General features: G+C 36.7%; 1 long non-coding RNA gene across 1 annotated transcript in view; it reads left to right on the top strand.

Moving 5' to 3' along the window:
* LOC138921719 (uncharacterized) overlaps positions 1 to 25260 on the top strand; it is a 283572-nt gene that overhangs the window by 186599 nt on the left and 71713 nt on the right. Inside the window, exon 3 of the long non-coding RNA XR_011434553.1 lies at positions 25128 to 25215. This is a non-coding gene — a long non-coding RNA (uncharacterized lncRNA). The remainder of the gene's footprint in view (positions 1 to 25127; positions 25216 to 25260) is intronic.

Genomic DNA, 25260 nt, shown 5'->3' with positions numbered 1-25260 from the left:
AAATTGGTACAACTACTATGGCACTCAATGTGGCAGCATCTATCAACAAGTGCTTTGACCCAGCAATTCCACTTCTATGTATTATGCATGTATTCTTGACATACCTGTTTGACATATTGCAGCATGATTGTGAATACTGAAAGAACATAATGTTATAGAGGATGTGTTAAATAAATTTTTATGCATTCATGTCATAGAATTAATAGAGTAATATGCAATTGTTCAAAGGAACAACTTTGTTCAAAGCTCTATATGTACTGATATGGAAAGAGCTCTAAGACCTGTCATTACATGAAAACATCAAGGAGCAGAACAACGTTTTCAGTATACTCCAATTTATAATTTTTTTAAAAAATTAAAGACTGTTTTATTCATTTTTACATAAAATATCTCTAGAAGGAAATACAAGAAAAACTGATGATAGCTGTTGTTTCTTGAGAAGGGAACTAAGTTGGAAAACATGGGTTGGAGAGAGACTTCCTTTTCACTCTACATTTTTGAACTTTTAAAATATTGTTTCATATGTACGTATGTATGACCTATTCAAAATTATAAAAACAAATAAAATGAAAGTTTTTCATTGTATTCAGCAAAAATGAAGTTGCAATTAATCTTAGTAATGGCTGCTTCAGAGATATGGTAGGCATAGGAAGTATATTGCAGTGGATTAAGGAGTAACACTGAAGTAAATGGAGATTGTGAGAATAACTGTTAAAGCTCTTTGGCCCTAGATGGGAGAAGAGTAATAGGACAGTAGCTAGAGGTGGACTCAAGGTCATGAAATTGAGGGCTAAACATCCACATGGATATTGATGTCATTCAACAGAACAGAATACAGCAGGTAACTTCTGTAAACAGTCTCTAACCTGTATGCTTCTCCATCTAAATAAAGGCTAATGGCATACCTAGTGCTTTGCAGGATCAAGGAATCATTGTCAACAGCTTCTTTACTGGAATTGGATAACCTGGCTTCTGACTCTGCTGAGCTGTGTAAGCTTAGCAAGTTATTTCATTTCCCTGTACCTCACTTTCCTCATGTGCCTATTTTATATAGATGCTGTGAGGATTAAGTGAATTAATAGAGGTAAGTCACCTAGAATGATGCCTGGCACAAAGTAAATACCGTGTGCATTAGTTCACTAGGGGTGCCACAACAAAATACCAAACACTGGGTGGCTTAAATGACAGAAATATATTTTCTCACAGTGCTGGAGGCTAGAAATCTGAGATCAAGGTGTCAAAAGGGTTGGCTTCTTCAGAAGCTTCTCTCCTTGACTTTTAGATGGCCCTCTTCTCCCTGTGTCTTCACATGGTTTTCTTTCTATGTGTGTCTGTGTCCTAATCTCTTCTTCTCACAGGAACATCAGCCATATTGGATTAGGGCTCACTGTAATGACTTCATTTAACTTAATTACCTCTTTAAAGATCCTACAGTCACATTCTGAGGTACTGGGGGTTAGGACTCAATATGTGAATTTTGGGTGGACACAATTCAGCCCAAAACACTGCGTGTTTGTGGCTGATACAGTATTCAGGATAATGACAGATGTTTGGGTACACAGGAAATTGGTGATACTAGTATCAATATCTTAAATGGATTACGGGAAGACCAGGGGTTTGGTAGATGATAGCAATGAGGAAGAGGAAAGAGTGATTTAGCCTTTGGAAAATAAAATGAATAATTTTTACATTAACTTGATTTAGCTTGTATATAATTATTCATGGGCTCTAAGTATAAGTTCTTAATGGATAACTTTAAGAAATTGTGGACACAAGTAGTTTGTGCAGACAATGCACTAGATTAATCATTAGCTTTTATTTAGATAGAGAATGAAGGTTGGGGAATAGTTACATACCAGATAGCATACAACTTGAGTTAAAGCTATATTTATGCAATGTATTCTCATCATGAAGGTAAATTTCTGTCTAGTTCTAATTACTAAAAATCGTAGAGAAGTTTCCTATAACATTGAGATATTTTAAAAAAAATAGTTGTAAGAACTGTTGACTTGTAACCTTGAGATTATCAATGTTTACTATTATAAACTACATTTGTTAAGATGCTTGTGTAGAAAATAGGATTTGTTCACTTATGGTTGTGAACTATAGAGATTGAATTGCTGTGAACTACAGAGGCTGGATTTGGCATTGAATAACCACTGGATGTTGAATTTACTCATCATCCTTGGGATAATTAACCTGCTTACTGTGACCACACTGATCTAGCTTTAATTACTTAGCCAATATAAAAGACAATGCAGATTCTCTTAGAGCTATTCTCTTAGAAACTGCTGCTCAGTTACAGGAACATGTCTAAAGACTTCTTGTGGAAAAGTTACTTTTAATATAAAATAAATAAGGGAGCATACAGAAAAACTGAAAACAAGGCTGAATTTCAGTCTTCCATAATGGGCCGATGGCATGAACACCAATGGGGTAGATGTTTTTCTCCAAGAAGATGGAAGAACAATGTCCTGAAAGCAACAGGGGGCACTGAAGAGGTGTAGAAAAGAGAGTATTCCCCATTTGAGAGGGTTTTAAGTGAAGCCGAGTCTTTGGGGGAGAGCCCTGGCTCTCAGTTTCAGCAAGGAGATGGAAGGAATCTCCAAGAAGAGGATGGAAATATGGAAAGGTTGTAATCATAGAAAAGGGAGTTCTTTAGGGCTCAAGGGAAAGTTTATGAAGGGTAGGGATCAATGGGAGTTTGAAATGGGAGTGAGAAAGCACACAACATTCTGGAAATGTGAATGTAGCAAAGAATGGTCAGAAGATTTGAGGTTTATGTATTGGGGAGGAAGGTAACAGGGATAAGAGGTCTATGGATTTAGCTGTCCAGAATTTTGCCAAGTTAGTCATTCCACTGGTGGATGGGATGAGCACTCAGGCCTCTCAAGCATCAGCCAAGATCTAGATGGATTGCATTTTCAAGACAGCTCAAGTCAACGGGGAAGATTCTAGCTTCTGTAGAGGGTTAAGCTTAGGTTTGCATTTATTGTGAAGCTCCATAGGAGAAGATCCAGGTTCCAGGCTATTGGAAACAGGCTCCCTGGGAGTGGTTAGAGGCCAGGTGGATGAATCAGAGGGCCTGGTCCCTAGGAGCTGTGGGATGCTTATGATCTATCTCAAGAACTGTATCTTCTCATTAACCTTGAATATTCTTGGTGTGCCACATACAGATTTAGGGCCTTATTTACCAGTGCAGGGAGGAGGGTGTAGTTAGATGAAATATGAAAAGCATGAGAGAAAATAAGTTTGTGGAAAGTTGAGTTGTTGATTTATGAGTATGTTGAGTTTGGGAGTGTATGTGGACCACTCAGGTGTAACTGAGCAGCAGGCAGTTGTAAATGGAGCCTAGAGAGAAAGTAGGAGTAGGGAAGTTGAGAAGCTTGCCAAGAAAGAGAGCTTCCTCCTTCCTGATCCATAGTGTGCCTGGAATGCTGGGGGCAGGCTGTATGGTGGCTGTCATATTCTTTCTCCTGCTCCCTGCCTCACCCGTTTCTACTTATCATTTATCTTTTCTTCAGTTTCTGCCTCTTTTTCCACTTGACCCTTTCCCTTATCCATTAAATATGCTTAAGTTTTCATTTCCTAAATAAATCTTCCCGAGTTCTGGTTTTTCTGCAAGCTTCTGCCCCACCCCACACCTGCACGTTCTTTTTTCCTGTAACTTTTTCAAAATAAGAGGTGTATTTGATGTCTACATTTTATCTATCCTTCCACTCTTCAGCTCCCTGCTCATCAATCAGGCTTTCATAATGCTGTGGGAAATGGTCCTTAATGCTCTCTAACGACATCCTAATTTCTGCATCTAATTGCCAATTCCAAGTATTCATCCTCCTGACCTCTTGGCAGCATTCAATATTGTTAAGCACACTCATTACTGATGTTCTTTCCTAGCTCTTGGCTGCTCTTCTTTCCTCATTTGTCTTCCATCTCTTCTCTCTAAGCTTCACTGGATCCTCTTCCCTGGTTTTATCTTAAAGTTAGCTGTGTTGTGTGTGCTGTCTGTTGGATGCTCCTTCAACCCAAAGCTGTGAGGAGGGGGGCTACCTGAAAGCCTTGGGGCATTCAGGTACATTCAACCATTGTCGTCATAACTGCCACTTTAAGGACTCACCACCACCACCTGCTGCCACACCATCAGCAGAAAGAGAAGCAGGGACGTTTTTATGTGGGTTTTTACCTGATTTTCAAATGACTAATAACATGTCACTAAAATAGGAGAGTCACAGAATGCTACTTACTACTTAGCATTCTGCAACTCTCAGCTCCAAGCTCCCAAAGCTGGTTAAATGTACCACTTGCACTGCCCTGTATTGTGACCTCTACTACATTCCTTTAAGCCAAAGGTGGCTCCTGACAGGGTGTTGAGAATCGGTAGCAGTTAGTTTTCACCAAACGTACCCTCCCTTGTCTCTCTTGTCTGTTATCGGTGGTAGGCAGGGAGCAAAATGACAGAAGTCTGTAGGATTAAGACCTGAGGGCATTTAGGGTTTTGTGAAAGTGAGCAGGTCGTATTTTTAGTGTTTAGAAGCTTTACACGTTTTCTCTGAACTCTCAAGCTTGGTGCAAGCGATCAGGTCTGAGATCCCTGGTGTAGCATTGCCTTTAGCCCTCTTCTCTCCCACTCTGCTTATTTTCTCAGGCCACTTAGTCTTTATCTCTAGCCCTGATTCCAGTTCTGGTTACTCTCCTATTTTCCATATCCATACCTCCAAGTGCTGATTGGAAAACTCCACATGGACGTCCTGCCGGCAGCGTGACCTCATCTATAACAGAACATATTTCCTGCTTTCTTAACACTTCATTCCCTTTCCCCAATAAAAACACACCTGTGGTCTTTACCTTGACAAATGGCAACCATCCTCAACTTCCCCTTATCTCTCTCCAGCCCCACCACACATTTCCACTGATATTGACTCTGTGATGTTTCTCCCATCTGTTAACTCCCTCACACCCACATCCATTGCCCTAGTTTCATGCCTCATCACTTACTGCCTGGACTTGCAATAGTCTCCAGATACTCCCTCTCCAATCTGTCTTTTACACTTTTGTCAGAAATGTGTTCCTTAAAAAATAAATACATTCAGTCCCTGGTTAAAAATCTCTATTGAAGTCCTGTTGCATGCAGGGTAAAGTCCAACCTCATTAACCTGGCTTGCAGGATTGATCATTATCTGACCCCAGAATAATTTTCCCTTAGAGAGTTTTTAAATTGGATTAAAATTTACATACAGTGAAATGCACAGATATTAAGGGTGCAATTTGATTAGTTTTGACAAATGTACACACCCATGTAACCAATGCCTCAATGAAAAGACAGAACATTTCCATCACTTTAGAAAATTCCCTTGTGCCCCCTTTCAATCAATTGCCGCAGTCCCATAGACAACTACTGTTCTAATTTTTATCATCAGTGATTAATTTTGCTGTTCTCAACATAAAGTATGTATTATTTTTTCACTCAACATAATGGTTTTGAGATTCATTCACACTATTTTATGTATTAGTAGTTCACTAGTTTTTATTGCTGAGGAGTATTCCACTGTATGATGATAACACCAACTTGGGTTGTTTCCAGTTTGGGGCCATGATGAATAAAACAGCTATAAACATTCTTGTACAACTGTTTTTGTGGAATTATGCTTTCATTCCTCTCAGATAAATATATAAGAGTGGGATTGCTGGGTCGCATAGTAGATGTATTGCTAACTGTGTAAAAGTTTGTTAAACAGTTCTCCAAAGTGATTGTATCATTTTCCACTTCACCAGCAATGCATGAGTTGCTCCATTTCCTCGACAAAATTTGGTGTGGTGGTCATTTTAATTTTAGCCATTCTGGTGGTTGAACAGTGGTTTTAATAGGTAACTGTGGTTTTAGTTTATATTTCCTTGATAACTAATAAATTTAAACACTTTTCTAAGTGCTTATTGGGCATTTGTGTTTCTTCCTTTCTTAAGTGTCTAAGTATTTTCACTTAAATTGAGTTGATTGCCTTATATTACTGTATTAAAAGCATTCTTTGTATATCGTTACTACACACCCTTTGTCAGATATCCATATTGTGAATACTTTCTGCTAGTCTATGGCTTGCCTTTAAGTTTTCTCAACTCTCTGCTTTAATAAGCAGAAGTTCTAAATTTTGATGAGGTCTAATTTATTAGTTTTTTCTTTTATGTTTATTGATTTCAGTACCCTATTTAAGAAATCTTTGCCTACCCCTAGATAGCAAAGATATTCTCTAGTAACTTTCTACTAGAAGATCTATACTTTTAGCTTTTGTATTCACTTCTACGACATAACTTGAGTTGATGTTTGCATGTGAAGTCAATGTTCATTATTTTCCATATGAATATCTAGTTAGTCAAGAATCATATGTTGAAAGGAATTTCCTTTTCCCATTAAATTGCTTTAGTGTCTATATTAAAAATCAATTGACCTTATAAGTGTGGATCTATTTCTGCTCTTGTTATTCTCCTCCATTCATCTGTCTACTTTTATGCCAATATGACATCATATTGATTAATGTAGTTTTTTTTTTTTTTAAAGATTTTATTTTTCTCCTTTTTCTCCCCAAAGCCCCCCCGGTACATAGTTGTATATTTCGTTGTGGGTCCTTCTAGTTGTGGCATGTGGGACACTGCCTCAGCGTGGTCTGATGAGCAGTGCCATGTCCCCGCCCAGGATTCGAACAAACGAAACACTGGGCCGCCTGCAGCGGAGCGCGCGAACTTAACCACTCGGCCACGGGGCCAGCCCCTGATTAATGTAGTTTTATAGTAAGTCTTGAAGTTAGGTGATGCAAGTGGCCCAGCTTTTATGTCTTTTTCAAGATTGTTTTGGCTATTCTCAGTCCCTTGTATTTCCGTGCAAATTTTAGAATCAGCCTGTCAAATTCTATTTAAAAATCCTGCTAGAATTATGATTGAGGTTGTACCAGATCTATACATCAAATTAGAGAGAATTGATATCTTAACAATATTGAGTTTTATAATCCACTTAACATGGTAAATGTTCCATTTATTTAGGCCTTTTATAATTTCTTCCAGTAATTTTTTATAGTTTTCAGTGTAGAGGTATATTTAGTATTTGTTAAATGTACTAAGAAGTATTTATGTTTTTGACACTATTACAAATTAAATTTTAGAATTTCATTATTCAATTACTTGCTGCAAGAATTTAGAAATCAAATTGGATTTTTATATTGACCTTGTATCATGTGCCTTTGATAAATTCACTCATTAGTTCTAGTAGTTGTTTTTAGATTCCTGAAGATTTTCAATGTAAAATTCCTGTTGACTGCAAATAAAATGGTTTTACTTCTTCTTTCCAATTTATATGCCTTTTTTTTTCTTGCCTTATCACACTAGGCAAGACTTTTAGTACATTGTTGAATAGAGTTGGTGAAAGAGGACATCTCTGGTTGATTCCTAAATTTAGGGGAACATGTTCAATATTTTACCATTAGGTATGATGTTAGCTGTAGGTTTTTTGTAGATTCCCTTACTCAGGTTGAGGAAGTTCCCTTTTATTCCTAGTTTTCTGAGCGTTTTTATCGTGAATGGATGTACAATTTTCGTCAAATGCTTTTCTTCATCTATTGAGATAATATTATGGCTTTTCTCCCTTATTCTGTCAATGCTTAATTACATTAATTGATTTTAAATCAGCCTTACACTGTTAAGACAAGTCTGTCTTGGTCAAGGTGTATTGTCCTTTTTATATCTTGTTAGATTCAATTTACTATTGTTCTGTTAAGGAATTTTGCATCTAAGTTCATAGCACATATTGGTCTGTAGTTGCTTTTAATGTCTTTGTCAAGATTTGATACTGGGTTTTTGCTGGTCTCATAAAACCAAGTTGAGAGGTGTTCTCCTTACTTCTATTTTCTGAAATAACTTGTAAAGTATTGGTAATATTTCATCCTTAAATGTTTGATATAATTCCACCTCCACAGGTGTGGAGTTTTTGTGTGAAGAAGTTTTATTAGGAATTTCATTTTTAATAGACACAGTAAAATTCAGATTTTCTATTTTTCTCCTGTCAATTTTGGTTATTTGCATTTTATAAGAAATTTGTCCATTTTATCAATATATTGAATTTATTGGAATGAATTTATATATAACATTGCCATATTATTTTCTTAACATCCATAGTATTTTTAGTGATATCCTTTTTTTCATTCATGGTATTAATAATTTGTGTTCCTTTTTTTCTTGATCATCCTCCTAGAGTTTTTCAATTTTATTTATTCAAAGAATACACTTTTGTCTTTTTAAATTTTGTATTATTTATCTGTTTTCTATTTTATTGATTTTTTCTTATCTTTATTATTTCTTCTATTTATTTTGGACTTAATTTACTCTTCTTGCTTCAGCTTTTTTAAAGAGGAAACTTTGATCTTGGTTTTAAACTTTTCTCATTTCAAATATAAGCATTTAAAACTACAAATTTTACTATTTTGGTAGTATCCCACAAAATTTGGTATAATATATTTTAATTTTCATTCAGTTCTAAATATTTTCTAATTTGCCTCGGGATTTCTTTTTTGACCTACACTTTATTTAGAAGTGTATTTCTAAATTTCCTAATATTTAAGGACTTTCTAGATGTCATATTGTTATTGATTTCTAATTTACTTCTATTACAATCAGAGACTATACAATGTAGGATTTTGGTATTTTGAAATAAATTAAGATTCATTTTTATGACCTTGCATATGGTCTATCTTGGTGAATTTTTCATAGACACTCGAAAAGAATATGTATTCTGCAGTTTGGGGGCTATAGACTTCTATAAATATTAATTAGGTCAAGTTCGTTGATAGTCTCATTCAAATCTTCTATATCCCTGCTGGGTTTTTTGGTCTACTTGTTCTACTAATTCCTGAGAAAAGAGTCTTAAATTTTCCACCTATGGTTGTGAATTCGTCTCTTTATTTTGTCAGTTCTAACTTCATGCATTTTAAAGCTCTGTTATTGAAGATTGTATATCCTTCTGATGAATTGACCTTATCATTTTGAGATAGTCTACTTTATTTCTGTTAATCCACCATGTTTTGAAGTTAACTCTGTCAGATATTAATATAGCTACATCAGCTTTCTGATGTGTACTGTTTGCATGACGTATCCTTTCCCATTCTTTTATTTTCAGCCTATCTTTGTATGTAAAATATGTTTCTTTAGAGCGCCTATAGTGGAGTCTGGCTTTTTTATATGGTCTGTAATTCTCTGTCTTCTATTTGGAGTGTTGAATTATTATACATTTAATATAATTATTGATAAGATTTGGTTTAAGCCTACCATCTCACTGTTTGTTTTCTAATTGTCCTATGCGGTTTTGTTCCTCTATTCCTCCCTTCCTGACTTCTTTTAGATTAACAGATATTTTTTATTATTCCATTTTAATTCCTGTATAATACCTCTTGGCCTTTTTTTTTTTTTTTAAAGATTTTATTTTTTTTTCCTTTTTCTCCCCAAAGCCCCCCGGTACATAGTTGTGTATTCTTCGTTGTGGGTTCTTCTAGTTGTGGCATGTGGGACACTGCCTCAGCGTGGTCTGATGAGTAGTGCCATGTCCGCGCCCAGGATTCGAGCTAACGAAACACTGGGCCGCCTGCAGCGGAGCGCGCGAACTTAACCACTCGGCCACAGGGCCAGCCCCCTCTTGGCCTTTTTTAGTGCTTGTTTTAGAACAGGGCTTCTCAGCATCAACACTACTGACATTTTGGATCAAATAATTATCTGTTGTGGGGCTGCCTTGTGCGTTGTAAGATGTTTAGCAGCATCCCTGGCCTGTACTTACTATATGCCAGTAGCATCTTCCTCCAGTTTTGACAACTGACATGTCTCCATACATTGTCCAATGTCCCCTGGAAGGCAAAATCACCCCTGGATGAGAACCATTGATTTAGTAATATAACACGCATACTTAACATAACAATATACTCAGAATAATATTATAGCTCTTAATGTAAAATATAAGAAACTTTCAACAGCAAAACTCCATCTTCCTCATCTTTAATATATCATGTATTTTTATTTATAAAAACATAATAAAACCCACGATACATGTTATTATTTTTGCCTTAGTCAGCTGTCTTTCTAAGAAATTCAGAGAAGAAAAAAAATCCGGATTTTTATGTTTACCTACTTATTTATCATTGTTAGTAAATCCTTCTTGTAGATCTGACTTTCTGTCTGATGTCATTTCACCCCAGCTTAAAGAACTTCCTTTATTATTATTTTTTTTTAGTGCAGGTCTCCTAGCAACAAATTCTCCCAACATTCTCTTATCTGAAGTGGTCTTGATTTTACTCTTTTTTTGAAGGATGTTTTCCCTAGATGTTGAATTCTGTTTTGTTTTGTTTTTTCTTTCATCACCTTAAAGATGCCATTGCATTGAATTATGGCTTCCACTGTTTCCAACAAGAAGCCAGCAGTTTGACTATGGTATGCACAGGTATAGGTCTCTTTGTATTTATCATGGTTGGAGTTCACTGAGATTCTTAGATCAGAAAGACGACTGTTTTTAAACAAGTGTGGGGAAATTTTAGGCATTTTTTCTTCAAGTATTTTTTCTGCTTCATTCTCTTTCTCCTCTCTGTCTCCAATTCCAACCATGTTAGACCATTTGATATTGTTTCACCTGTCACTGAAACTCAATTGAGTTATTTTAACCTCTTTTTCCCTTTCTTTCAAATGGGGAATTTCTGTCGATCTGGTATCAAGAATCCTTTCTTCTACAGTCTTCATTTTGCTGTTAATCTCATCCAGTGATATTTTCCATGTCAGATATTGTACTTTTCAGTTATAAAATATTTGTTTCATTCATTTTTATAATCTCTATTTATCTGCTGAAATTTATCATTTATTCACTCATTCTGACTATCTTTTCTGTTAGGTTTTTAAAAACGTATTTATAATAGCTGCTTTAAATTCCTTGTCTGCTAATTCCAATAGCTGCACCCTCTCATGGTATGTTTCTATTAACTGCTACTTTTCTTGACCATGGGACACATTTTTCTGCCCTTTTGCATGGTTAGGATTGTTTTTTTGAATGCTGGATATTGTAAATGATAAATTGTATAGAGTCTACATTATGTCATCTTTTTTTAAAGGGCATTGAGTTTTGTTTTGAAAACCCTTTTAATTACTGGTGGAATATTTAGGTCCTGTTTGGCTTAGTTTTATTCTGTTAGAGTGGGTCTTTAACTTCCTGTCCCTTACTCTAGGATGTAGTTCTTACTCCTGAGATGTGGGCTTCTCAACTGAATGCCTGAGGTGCTTACTGATCCGGATCTCTCCTCTATGGCTAGGCCAGAATACCATTATCTTTTAGTATTGCATAACCTCTGGTATCTCCATTTAGCAATCAACTCCATAACATACAATCTCTGATAAGCCTAGCAGAGTCAAGGCCTGCCTACGTGCAGCCCAGGTCTTAGCTCAGGACCATGCAAACTTCTGATGCTACCCTTCTTCATAGCTTCATTTTCTCTGGTATTGAGCCCCACAAATTCCAGTCTCTTCAGTAGCCCAGAACTCCAATTTCTGGCTCACTAAGGCAGATGTTCGCCATAACATCTCCCTCCACTTCCCAGTGTGAGGCAAGGGAGTATTCATAGGCAGAAGGCTGGGATGATTGTGGGATTCACCTTGTGGATTTTCTTTCTCTCAAGGATTACAGTACTGCACAGCCTATTATCCATTGCCTGAAAATAGTTGCCATGTATATTTTGTCCAATGTTTATTTGTTGTTGACAGGATAATAAATCAAGGGTCAGTTATTTTGTAATGGCCTGAAGTGGAATTTTTATAGTTTTTACTATTTCATTAAAATTGAAGACATATCACTTCTCTCTTGACTTTAGTAACCGAATTAGAGTCATTATATTGGGTAAAAATGGAGAGGATGGTATGATTTTGAAATTATGTTGACTGGTTTAGTGGATAAGGTTAATTCTGAACCTGAAGGTTCTAGCTCCAAATTTGTGGTTATTTGAAATTTAATAGCCAAGACAAAGCACTATCAGAGAGGGATCTCCTTGTCTATCTCCTTCCTCTAATCTTTTCTTACCTATCATCATTTATACCTTAAACCTGCCAATGGTTCTTTGAGGCTCTCTGAATGAATGCATCCAGCCTACTCTCATGGAATTACCTCATTAGCTGGCTGCTTTTGCTGCAATGCAGGCTTCTTTCTTCCTGCTCCTGGCCTCTAGTTCTCCCCCTTCTATGAGCTTCTTCATGGGATATCAGTATATGAAGTAAGATCTTTCATTTTTGTGTCTGCCATGCTATATTTGAAGGCCCATCTTGTCCAGAAACTTTTCTCCTGAACAATTCTATCCATTTCCCAAGAAGTCTATTTGTTTCTTCTCCCCTTAGCCTCAGCTGCTGAAAAGTCTGAGACCCAAATAATAAAGGTTTTTATTAGATTTATTCCCCCTCCTAGATGTACTAGGACCTTAATTCTGTCAGGCCTACCTCTTTGACACTTTTTACAAGTCCCACACACCTCCTCCATAGCTGTTTCTTCAGGGATAACTATCTCAGGAGGCACTCCAGGCCATTTCCCCTGGACAATGTTGCCAAAGTCTATTACTGTTCTTTGCAAAAAAAAAAAAAAAAAAAAATCAAGGTTCAAGTCACAGTTTCATTTTTGGAGCATCTTCTTTTGAGGAAATTATAGAATGTGCAGTTTAATGTTGAGGAAACCTTCAACAATGGCCCTACTCAGGAGGAAACTAGAGATGCCCCTGAGCAGCAAAAGCCTGGGCATTGTAAGGAAACCATGTTCCTTCGACATTCCCAAGAGTTTCTCTGCAGGAACAACAACACGACAATTGGTGCATCCTGGGGAATTTCTTGATCAAAGTATATGCTGGGTGTGTGCAGAGAGGTGGCTAACAAAACTGCTTTGTGACTTCAATTCTTAGGAAACCTCATGCAAACTGTGCCTCTGTGTTATACCTCAAGAACCCCAATATTGCCCAAGGGAAAGATATAAACTGGACTTAAAAATAGGTTACATGTTGAAATCTGTGTTTCTGTGTTTTTATATATGTATTTAGAAAATCACATTCTGTCTACTAGATTGCAATTTCCTTGAGGACAGTGATTGAATTTATTCTTTAACTAACAGGTTTCTGTTCTCCCTGTCAGCCCACTAGGCCCCTGATGTAAAGTTACACACCTGAGGCAATGTAACTTGCCCAGCTCTGAACTGAATAATTTCTCTACAATTATTCTAAACCATTAGAAAAGCAACATGGTCATTCCAATTGGCTTTCTAAGCCAAAAATGTTTTTTAAAATGAAAATATGGCCTGCAGAACTATATTCTTTAGGATGGTGTTTCTTTACTGCCATTCAATCATTCATCAAAGGGAACCTAATGTTCTCTAAGAAATATAGACCCCAGGAGGAAAAATGTTTCCAGGGATTGACAGTGGAGTAGAAATGGGTATTCAAGCACAGGGGTAGGATTCAACAATAGGCACACCTTGCAGATACTGGGGGGGTTTGTTCCAGACCACCACCACAATAAAGTGAATAGCACAATAAAGTGGGTCACGTGAATCTTGGTTTCCTAGTGCCTATAAAAGTTATGTCTATGCTATGCTGTAGTCTACTAAGTGTGCAATAGCATTATGTCTAAAAAACCAATGTACATATCTTAATTAAAAATACTTTATTGCTAAAAAATGAGAACCATCATCTGAGCCTTCAGTAAGTCATAATCTTTTTGCTGGTGGAGGGTCTTGCCTCAGTGTTGATGGCTGCTGACTGATCAGGGTGGTGGTTGCTGAAGGCTGAGGTGACTGTGGCAATTTCTTAAAATGAGACGATGAAGTTTGCCACAACATTAATCTCATTGTACGTCTCCATCAGAGCTCTTGGGTGACCAGGCACATTGTCAATAAGCAGTAATATTTTGAAAGGAATCTTTTTTTCTGAGCAGTAGACAATGGACTTAAAATATTCAGCAAACCGTGTTGTAAACAGATGTGCAGTTATCCAGGCTTTGTTCTTCCATTTATAGAGCACAGGCAGTGTAGATTTAGCATAATTCTTAAGGGCCTTAGAATTTTCGGACGGGTAAATGAGCATGGGCTTCAGCTTAAAGTCACCAGCTGCATTAGCCTCTAACAAGAGAGTCAGGCTATCATTTGAAGCTTTGAAGCTAGACATTGACTTCTCTCGAGTTGTGAAAGTCCCAGATGGCATCTTCTTCCAATGGAAGGCTGTTCTGTCTACATTGAACATCTGTCGCTTAGTGCAGCCACCTTCGTTAACGATCTCAGCTGGATCTTCTGGAGAACTTGCTGCAGCTTCTCCATCAGCACTTGCTGCTTCACCTGGCACTTTTATGTTATGGAGACGGCTTCTTTCCTTAAACCTCACGGAGCAACCTCTGCTAGCTTCAAACTTTTCCTCTGCAGCTTCCTCACCCTCTCAGCCTTCCTAGAATTGAAGAGTGTTATGGCCTTGCTCTGGATCAGGCTTTGGCTTGAGGGAATGTTGTGGCTGGTTTGATCTTCTATCCAGACCACTAAAACTTTCTCCATATCAGCAATAAGGCTGTTTCACTTTCTTCTCATTTGTGTGTTCACTGGAGTAGCACTTTTAATTTCCTTCAAGATTTCTCCCTTTGCATTCACAACTTGGCTAACTGTTCTGCACAAGAGGCCTAGCTTTCAGCCTATCTCAGCTTGTGACATGCCTCCTCACTAAGGTCAATCATTTCTAGCTTTTGATCTAAAGTGGGAGATGTGTGACTCTTCCTTTCACTTGAATGTTTAGAGGCCATTGTGGGGTTATTCATTGGCCTAATTTCAATATTGTTGTGTCTCAGGGAATAGGGAGGCCTGAGGAAGGGGAGAGATACAGGGGAAATGCAGGTCAGTGGAGCAGTCAGAACACATGCATTTATTAAGTTCCCCTTCTTATATGGGCACGGTTTGTGGTGTCCTCCACAAATTACAATAGTAACATCAAAGATCACTGATTACCATAACAAACATCATAATAATGAAAGTTTGAAATATTGTGAGAATTACCAAAATACGACACAGAGACACGAAGTGAGCAAATACTGTTGGAAAAGTGACTCTAATAGACTTGTTCAATGCAGGGTTGCCACAAACCTTCGATTTGTAAAAAACGTAGTATCTGCAAATCGCAATAAAGTGAAGCGCAATAGAATAAGGTATGCCTATATTCCCATGCTGGTTTGAATCTTAGGTTCATCTCTTATTAGCTAGGTGTCATTGGGAATGATAGGAATGTCTGGAACCCCTCCATTTTCCCATCCTCAAAATTAGGACAGTAATGTTTAATTTTCAGGTTTGTTTTGAGGATTAAATAAGATGTGCCTTAAATATAGTACATAATCTTCAATAAGATTATAAGCCTCTAAGAGAGTGTCAACTGCAGTCACCTGATTCAGCTAGCTGACATTAGAAACTGTGAACTAGAGGCATCATGCTGTGGAAAAGTGGAGAAGATGGTAGGATTTTGATATTACATCTACAAAACTGGTTTAATAGGTAAAAGTAATTCTGAACCTGAAGATTCTAGGAATTGGACATACCTTTGGTTTAAAAATCATTCATGTGTTCTAGTTTTTAAATTAGGAAAGAAATTAATAGAATAGTTGAATGGATTTCAAAGGTAATTGTGGAAAACTGTGCTTCTCCAAGGTTTGTAAAGCTAAATTGTTTTTTTTTTTTAATCTGATTTCAAGGTTCAGAGCTCACACTTACCTTCCTTATCAATTAGTGTTAGCAAAAGCAATTTCTCTCTTCTTGCCAGTGATAATGGAAATGAATCCAGCAATCATGAAGAGTTATCGTTGCAGTGGCATTGTGCAAAGTAATTCAAATTTCTGGGCTGAAACCAACTGCAAAACATCAGACAGAGAAGACAAACTTCTGAAACCTTGATAAAGAGCATAGTCATTTTTAAGTAGGTTTATGACTATACATTTGATTATCCCACTCAAGGATAGCTGCATTAACGCAATTACCTCCAATGTTCAAAAGATGGAAAATTAACTCTCAGAGGCTTCACTCTAAAATAGGATTCTCTCAGTTGAACTAAAACAATAAAAATTATTTTAACCTCTGTGCATATTAGCATTTCTGAGCTGGAAAGAATATATAAAATTTGATAAATTCTAACTCTGTCGTGTAAATCCCACCTATTGAGTTCTTAATTTCAGTGTTTATATTTTTCAGTTTTAGAATTTCTGATTGATTCTTACAGCTTCCAGTTTTCTACTAAAATTCCTCATCTTGTCATGTAATTTATTGAACATATTAATCAGTTATTTTAAAATATATGGCTAATAGCTCAACATCTGGATCTCTACTAGGTCTGTATCTATTTCCTAAGTTTTTCATTTCTATTTTTTAATACATTATCGTGTTTTGTCATGTTTCGTTGCAGTTTTACTAACTGAACACTGGACGTCGTGTTTAAAAAATGGTAGAATCTAATTTGAGGCTTTAAATAGTGTTATCTTCCTCCAGAGGTGATCTACTTTTGCTTCTGGTAAGAAGTTAAGGTAGGGGCAGTTGTCTTAATTTTGTCTTGGATTAAGCCAATTTGAAACTTGGTTTGAATTTTTGTGGGAACTGGTCCATTACGAGTTCACTCTTTTTCTGTTGTGGCAAAAGACACGTAACATGAAACTTACTGTTTTAACCATAATTAAGTGTACAGTTGAGTGGTATTAAGTACATTCATATTGCTGTGCAACCATCACCACTATCCATCTCCAGGACTATTTTTATTTTACAAAATTGAAACGCTGTATCCATTAAACAGTAATTCCCTGTGATCTCATCTCCCCAGCTCCTGGCAACCACCATTCTACTTTTACTTTCTTTCCTTTTAAAAAATCTCCCCTTTTCTCACGTGCCAGTCTCTGGTAACCACTATTCTACTATCTGTTACTATTAGCTTTTTTTTTTTTCATATTCCACATATAAGTGAGATCATGCAATATTTGTCTTTCTGTGTCTGCCTTATTTCACTTAGCATAATGTCCTCCAGGCTCATGCATATCGTCATAAATGGGAGGATGTGTGCGCATATCACATTTTCTCTATCCATTTGTCTGTTGATGGACATTTAGGTTGCTTCCATATCTTTGCTATTGTGCATAATGCTGCAATGAACATGGGAGTGCAGATATCTCTTCAAGACAGTGATTTTATTTCCTTTGGACACATCCTCACCAACACTTATCTTTTGACTTTTTGATATAGCCATCCTAACAGGTATAAGGTGATATCTCATTGTGGTTTTGATTTTCATTTCCCTGATGATTAGTGATATTGAGCATCTTTTCATGTACCATTTATATGTCTTCTTTGGAAAAATGTCTGTTCTGCTCACTTTTTAATTGGATTATTTGGTTTTTTACTATTGAGTTGTATGAGTTCCTTAAATATTATGGATATTATCAGATAGATGGTTTGGAAATATTTTTTCCCATATTGTAGGTTGCTTTTTCATTTTGTTAATTGTTCCTTTTGTGGTGCCGAAGCTTTTTCGTTTGATGTACTCCCACTTATTTATTTTGCTTTTGTCACATGCTTTTGGTGTAATATCTAAAAAATCATTGCCAAGACCAAGGTTAAGGAGATTTACTCTGTTTTTTTCTAGGAATTTTACAGTTTCAGGTCTTACATTTAAGTCTTTAATCCATTTCAAGTTAATTTTTGTGAGTGGTGTAAGATAGGAGTCCAATTTCATTTTTCTACATGTGATTATCCAGTTTTCCCAGCACCATTTATTGAAGAGACTATCTTTTCCCTATTGAGTATTCTTGGCTCTCTTGTTGAATATTAGTTGACTATATATGTGTGGGTTTATTTCTGCGCTCTTGATTCTGTTCCATTGGTCTATATGTCTGTTTCTATGCCAATACCGTATTGTTTTGATTACTGTAGCTTTGTAACATAATTTGAAATTAGGACGTGTGATGGCTCCAGCTCTGCTCTTCTTGTGCAACATTGCTTTAGCTATTCAAAGTCTTTTGTGGTTCTGTATGAATTTTAGGATTGTTTTTTTCTATTTCTGTGAAAAATGCCTTTGGAATTTTGGTAGGGATTGCATTGAATCTGTAGATGGCTTTGGGTAGTATGGCCATTCTAATACTATTTATTCTTCCAATCCATAAACACAGGATAGCTTTCCATTTGTGCATGTCTTCTTCAATTTCTTTCATCAATGTTTTATGGTTTTCAGTGTACAGATCTTTCACTTCCTTGGTTAAATGTATTCCTAACTATTTTTTTTCTTTTCGATGTTATTGACAATGGGATTGTTTTCATAATTTCTTTTTTGGATAGCTCATTGTTAGTGTATAGAAACACAACTGATTTTTTGTACATTGATTTGTTTATCCTGCAACTTTACTGAATTTGTCTATCAGTTCTAAAAGTTTTTGGATGGAGTCTTTAGGGTTCCTATATATAAGATCATGTTATGTGCAAAAAGAAACAATTTTACTTCTTCTTTTCCAATTTGTGTGCCTTTTATTTCTTTCTCTAGTCTAATCGTTCTGGCTAGGACATCCAGTGCTATCTTGAATAGAAGTAGTGAAAGTGGCACCCTTGTCTTGTTCCTGATCTTAGAGGAAAAGCTTTCAGCTTTTCCCACTGAGTATGATGTCAGCTGTGGGCTTGTCACACATGGCCTTTTTTATGTTGAGGTACATTCCTTCTGTACCTAATTTGTTGTGAGTTTTTATCATGAAAGGATGTTGAATTTTGTCAAATGCTTTTTCTGTATCTATTGAGACAATCATATGACTTTTATCCTTTGTTTTGTTAATGTGGTGTATCACATTGAATGACTTGTGTATGTTGAACCATCCTTGCTTCCCAGGGATGAATCTCACTTGATCGTGGTGTAAAATCCCTTTAATGTGCTGTCGAATTTGGTTCGCTAATATTTTGTTGAGGAATTTTGCATCTATGTTCATCAGGGACATTGGCCTATAGTTTCCTTTTCTTTTAGTATCCTTGCTTGGCTTTGGTACCAGGTAATGGGGCTGGCCTTGTAAAACGAGTTTGGAAGAGTTCCATCCTCTTCAATTTTTTCTGGAAGAGTTTGAAATAGATTGGTATTAATTCTTTGACTGTTTGGTGTATTTCACCAGTGAAGCCATCTGGTCCTGGACTATTCTTTATTGGGAGATTTTTGATTACTGACTCAATCTCCTTATTCATTATTGGTATGTTCAGATTTTCTATTTCTTCATAATTCAGCCTCAGTAGGTTGTACATTTCCAAGAATTTATCCATTTCTTCTAGGTTATTCAATTTGTTGGCACATAATTGTTCATAATAGTCTTTTACTTTGTATTTCTGTGGTATCGATTGTAATGTCTCCTCCTCATTTATGATTTCATTTATTAGAATTTTCTCTTTTTTTTCATAGTCTAGCTAAAGGTTTGTCAATTTTGTTTATCTTATTTAAAAAGACAACTCTTACTTTCCTTAATCTTTTCTTCTGTCTTTCTAGTCTCTATTTCATTTATTTCTGCCTGATCATTGTTATTTCTTTCCTTCTACTAACTTTGGATTTAGTTTGTTCTTTTTTTTCTAGTCCCTGGAGGTGTAAAGTTAGTTTATTTGAGATCTTTCTTTTTTCTCAATGTAGGCTTTCATTACCATAAAATTCTTTTTTAGCACTGCTTTTGGTGTATCCCCTAAGTTTTGATATGTTATGTTTCCATTTTTGTTTGTCTCAAGATATTTTTTTATTTCCCTTTTGACTTATTCTTTGATCCAATGGTTGTTCAGGAGTTTGTAATTTAATTTCCACGTATTTTCGAACTTTCCAGTTTTCTTCCTGTTATTGATTTCCAGTTTCTAACTATTGCCGTCAGAAAAGATATTTGATATGGTTTCAATCTTAAATTTGTTAAGACTTGTTTTGTGGCCTAACATATGATCTGTCCTGGGTAATGTTCCATGTGCACTTGAGAAGAATGTGTATTCTGCCACTTGAATGGAATGTTTTGAAGGTGTCTATTAGATCCATTCGGTCTAAAATGTAGTTCAAGTCCAATATTTCCTTATTGATTTTCTGTCTGGATGATCTATCCATTGTTGAAAGTGGGCTATTGAAGTCCCCTACTGTTATTGTATTGCTGTTCATTCCACCCTTCAGGTGTGTTTTATTTGCTTTATATATTTAAGTTCTCTGATGTTGAGTGCATAAATGTTTACAACTGCTATATTCTCCTGGTGAATTGACCTCTTTATCGTTATATAATGACCTTCTTTGTTTCTCGTGACAGTTTTTGACTTAAAGTCTATTTTGTCTGACATAAGTATAGCTACCCTTGCTCTCTATTGGTTTCCATTTGCAGGGAATATCTTTTTCATTCCTTTGTTTTCAATTTATGTGTGTTCTTAAAGCTGAAGTGAGTCTCTTACAGCCAGTATATAGTTGGTCTTATTTTTTTATCCATTCAGCATTCGCTGTGTCTTTTGAGAATTTAGTCCATTTACACTTAGTGATTATTGATTGACAAGGACTTACTATTGCCATTTTCTTCATTGTTTTATGGGTGTTTTGTAGATTCTTTTTTCTTTTCTTCCTCTCTTGCTGTATTCCTTTGTTATTTGATAATTTTATGCTTTGATTCCCTTCTCTTTATCTTTTGTGTATCTACTATAGGTTTTGCTTTGTACTTACCATGAGGATTACATAAAACATCTTATAACAGTCTATTTTAAGCTGATAACAATTTACCTTCCATTGCATAGAACAACATTACACTTTTACCCGTCACTCACATTTTGTGTTTTCGATGTCACAATTTACTTGTTTTTATATTGTATATTCATTAACAAATTATTATAGCTATAGTTGTTTTTAATACTTTTTTTAACCTTTATACTAGAGTTATAAGTGTTTTACACATCATCATTACAATATTAGAGTATTCCGAATTTGACCATATGTTTACCTTTACCAGTGAGTTTCATCTTTTCATATGTTTTCATATTGCTTTTTAGCAGCCTGTTGTTTTCGCTTGAAGAACTCCCTTTAACATTTCTTGAAATACTGGTCTAGTGGTGATGAACTCCTACAGCTTTTTTTTGTCAGAGAATATATTTATCTCTCCTTCAATTCTCCTTCACCTCTTTCTCTCCCTCTTCTCCTTCGGGACTCTCATTGCGTGTATATTGTCTGCTTGATGGTGTCGCATAAGTCCCTCAAGCTATCTTCATTATTTTTCAATTTTTTATTTTACTCTTCTGATTAAATGATTTCCACTGACCTATCTGTAAGTTCAACAATCCTTTCTTTCATTTGATCTAGTCTGCTGTTTAACTCTTCTAATTTTTTAGTTTAGCTATTGTATTTTTCAGATCTATTATTTCTATTTGGTACTTTTTAATATTTTTTATTTCTTTGTTAAAATCATCACTTTGTTTGTGAATTATTTTCCTGACCCCAGTGAGCATCTTTGTGACCATTATCTTGAATTCACTGTTGGGTAAACCACTTTATGCTGTTTCATTATGGTCAGTGTCTGGAGATTTATCTTGCTTTTTGTTTGTTTGGAACATATTCCCTTGTTTCTTCATCTTCCTTGACTCTCTGTGTTGATTTCTGCACATCAGATAAAATAACCACTTCTCCCAGTCTTGATAAACTGGCCTCATGTAGAACATGAACCTCACCAATCAGCCTGGTCCCAAATTCTGGGTTCCTGTCAAACCCTTGTGCTTGTCTGTATGACTGTCTTTGTTCTTAGTGCACCCAGGAGATTAGGACCCCAAAAGTGTCCATTTAAGCACCTGGAGGACTATTAATTGCCTGCCTGGTCACTCCCAGATGCAGGCTAATTGGAAGCTTGACCTTCAGGTAGCTGCTGGGAAGGTTGGGATGTTAGATATACAGTCTAGCCCCTATCAGGGAGATAAGGGGAGATAAAGAGCAGGGTGGTCTTGCCTACACTCTCTATACTGTTCCAGGGGGAATAGCTGCTGAGAATATTTGTACACCCACATAAAATCAGCTGTTTATTCTCTGTGGTACCAGGGGCTCACAAATGTTGAACCCTGTCAGCTCCCAGAGCTAGATCATTTAGGAGCCAGTCCCTCAAATGGCAGCTGTAAAAGTTGGGGTGCTAGATGTGTGGACAAGCTCCTTCCAGGGAGTAGCTAGAGACTTGGTTTTATTGTTGGAGCAAGCTTGGGGGAGAAGGCAGAGGAAGTGCCCATAAGTCCTTTCAGGCTCCAGGAGAAGCCTAGTCAGCTCCCGGATGCAAGCTGATTAGAAGCCTGACCTTTAGGCAGCACCTGGGAAAGTATGCAGTCAAACCCCTTCCAGGGAGAAACTGGAAGCTGGGCATTTTTGCCTAATCACTCTGCACTGAGCCCAGGGAGATAGCTGTGTGAGGTGCTTATGCATCCATTTAAAAACTGCCACGTTGTTTTCTGTGGTCCTGGGGGACATGTGAATGCCAAGCTCCTTTGGCTCTCTGACCTAGGCGATTTGGGAGCCTGTCTCTTGGGTGGCAGCTGTAAAAGTTAGGGCACCAGATGTGTAGAAAAGCTCCTTCCAGGGAGAAGCTGGAGACTTGGTCTTATTGTTGGAGCGAGCTGAGGAGAGAAGTCTGGGGAAGTGCCTACAAGCCCTTTCAAGCTCCAGGAAGAGCCTAGTCAGCTGCCAGATGCAAGCTAATGAAGTTTCTCTTCTGGGGAGAACTGGGAGCTGGGCATTTTTACCTGCTCTGTCTGTGCTGAGCCCAGCGGTATACCCACAGGAAGTGCTCATGCATTTCTTTAAAAACCACTTCTTTGTTATCTGTGACCCTGGAGAGTATGAATGCCAAGCCCCTTCAGCTCCTCTAGCTAAGTTATTTGGGAGTCAGTCCCTTGGGTGGCAGTCATAAAAGTTGGGGGGCTGGATGCGTGGTCAAAACCCTTCTCGCCTCAGGGAGAAAGTGGGAGTAGGGGGTTCCCTCCCAATGGTAAGGCACTGTGCAAAGAGTGGGATTTATAGTACAAGCATGTCTCAGCTTTTTCTATCTGTTTTGATGTGGGTATTTTCTCATTCTTTCAAGGCATAAGAGTCACTTAACTAGCTTCTGGATTTCTCTCGGAGTGAATTAATCCGCTTGTAGCTATATATTCAGTGTGCCCATGGGAGGAGGGAAAGTTAGGAGCCTTCTATTTCACCATCTTGGTGATGTACCAGTTCACTCTTTTACATAAGGTGAGTCCTTCAAGAGTTCCAACTGAAACTGATGAATATTTACAAAGGCTCCTCCTCCTTGTAGAGCCCTGAACTCCAGCTTTTGTCCCCCTAACCCATCAGATTCCTAAATCCTCTGTTCAGTTTTTCAGCCTCTCAACTGATGCTTTCGAATTGGCAAATGCTTCAAGGGCTTTTGATAAGTACCTCAACCTTTCTGAACCACAATTTCCTTACCCTGTAAAATGGGGCTAATACTACAGACATTACAGTGTTGTTGGAACACTTGAATGAAACAACTTTTGTAAAACAAATGATGCAATGCTTGGTACTTAATAGCTGCTCAAAACATGTCATTTTTCTTCTACCTTTTGTGAATCTAACCCTTCCTCTCAAGATATTCAAGGAGAAGCTACAATGACAGCCATATGGCAGTTATTCTAGACAGGATTTGAAGGGAAGGAAAGCATTATTTCAACCGTCTTTACACAGCATCTGAAGCACAAGTACCTTATGCCTATCTTGTATGTGGAATTCAGCATCACTGTTCATCTTTTTTCCAAATAAGCCATAAAAAAAGCACAAGTTATTTAGAGTAAAGTACCTAATTCAGAATGCAATATTTATGAGCTAATTTGAATTTTATATGAAGAAGAATTCTAGCTTAAGAATTTTGCTTACCCTTGGAAAAATAAAAATGTCTAGCATATGCATAAATACTATTAGAGATCAAAGGACACACCTGGGCTTAGGGACACTTGTAATCATTTCTTCTCCCACATGCACAGAAAAAGGTATAATAATGCAAACACTGGGCACTACTTTACAGAACCGTGGATTACATCACAGAGGATGTCTCTTTTGTTTTCTTGTTTACTTCAAAAGATAAGCTTTTCTCCCCCATCAGAAGCTGGAGACTTCTTTGCAGCAGGTATTTGAAAAGAAATGCCTTAATGCAAAGTATTTTCCTCCTGAACTCAGGAGAATTGGCAACTTCAGCCTGCATGAGAATAGCAATGGCCCTGCCACAGTTTACCATCATTATGGATTGAAATACAAGTTCAATGCTGGGATCCTGGAGGCACTTATTAAAAATATGGCTATATTGAGTTATGTACACGTAATAAACCGCACCTATTTAAAGTGTATATTTCCACAAATTTTGATAATACATATGTATGACACCACTACCATAATGAAGATATAGAACATTACTACCTCCCCACTCAGAGATTCTTTGTGCCCCTTTGCAATCCATCTCTCTTTCTACCCCTAATCTCAGGCACCCACTGATGCAGTTTCTGTCACCATAGATCAATTTGCATTTCTATATTAGTTTGCATTTTCTAGAATTTTATATAAATGTAGTCACACAGTGTAACTTTTTTTTGTCTAGCTTTTCTCATTCACCATAACGTATTTGAGGCTTGTCATTTTGTTGCACGTGTCAGTAGTTCATTCCCTTACATTGCTGAATAGTATTCCATTATATAGGTGTACTAAAATTTATCTTTTTACCTATCGATGGACATTTGCATTATTTCCAATTTTTTCCTATTACAAATAAAACTGCTATTAGTATTTACGTATAAGTCATTTTGTGGATATGTGTTTTAATTTCTCTAGGGTAAATACCTGGGGGTGGAATGGCTGGATCATATGTTAGCTGCATGTTTAACTTCATAAGAAACTAACAATCATTTTCCAAAATGGTTGTACTATTTTACATTCCCACCAGCAATGTGTGAGAGTTCCAGTTTGGGGCACACTCTTTAACATGCACTTTATTTACTTAAAAAAATTAGCTCAGAGCACACTAGCCTATACCAAGTATATAGTAAGCTTTGGCATTGAGCTCTTCATTTATCCTGTCTGCCTCTGTTTCAGCATCTGAGAAAAGAATAAGAATGGAACCTACCTCACTGGATTGTTTTTATGTTCAAATGAAATATGGATATAAAAATCTTAGCACATGGTAAGTTCTCAATAAATGTTATCTATTGTTATTATTATCTACATA

The sequence above is a fragment of the Equus caballus genome, chromosome X, assembly GCF_041296265.1.
Source record: "Equus caballus isolate H_3958 breed thoroughbred chromosome X, TB-T2T, whole genome shotgun sequence".
Lineage (NCBI taxonomy): Eukaryota > Metazoa > Chordata > Mammalia > Perissodactyla > Equidae > Equus > Equus caballus.
The sequence above is the reverse complement of the archived record's forward strand: the minus strand, read 5'-3'. Positions and strand labels throughout refer to the sequence as shown.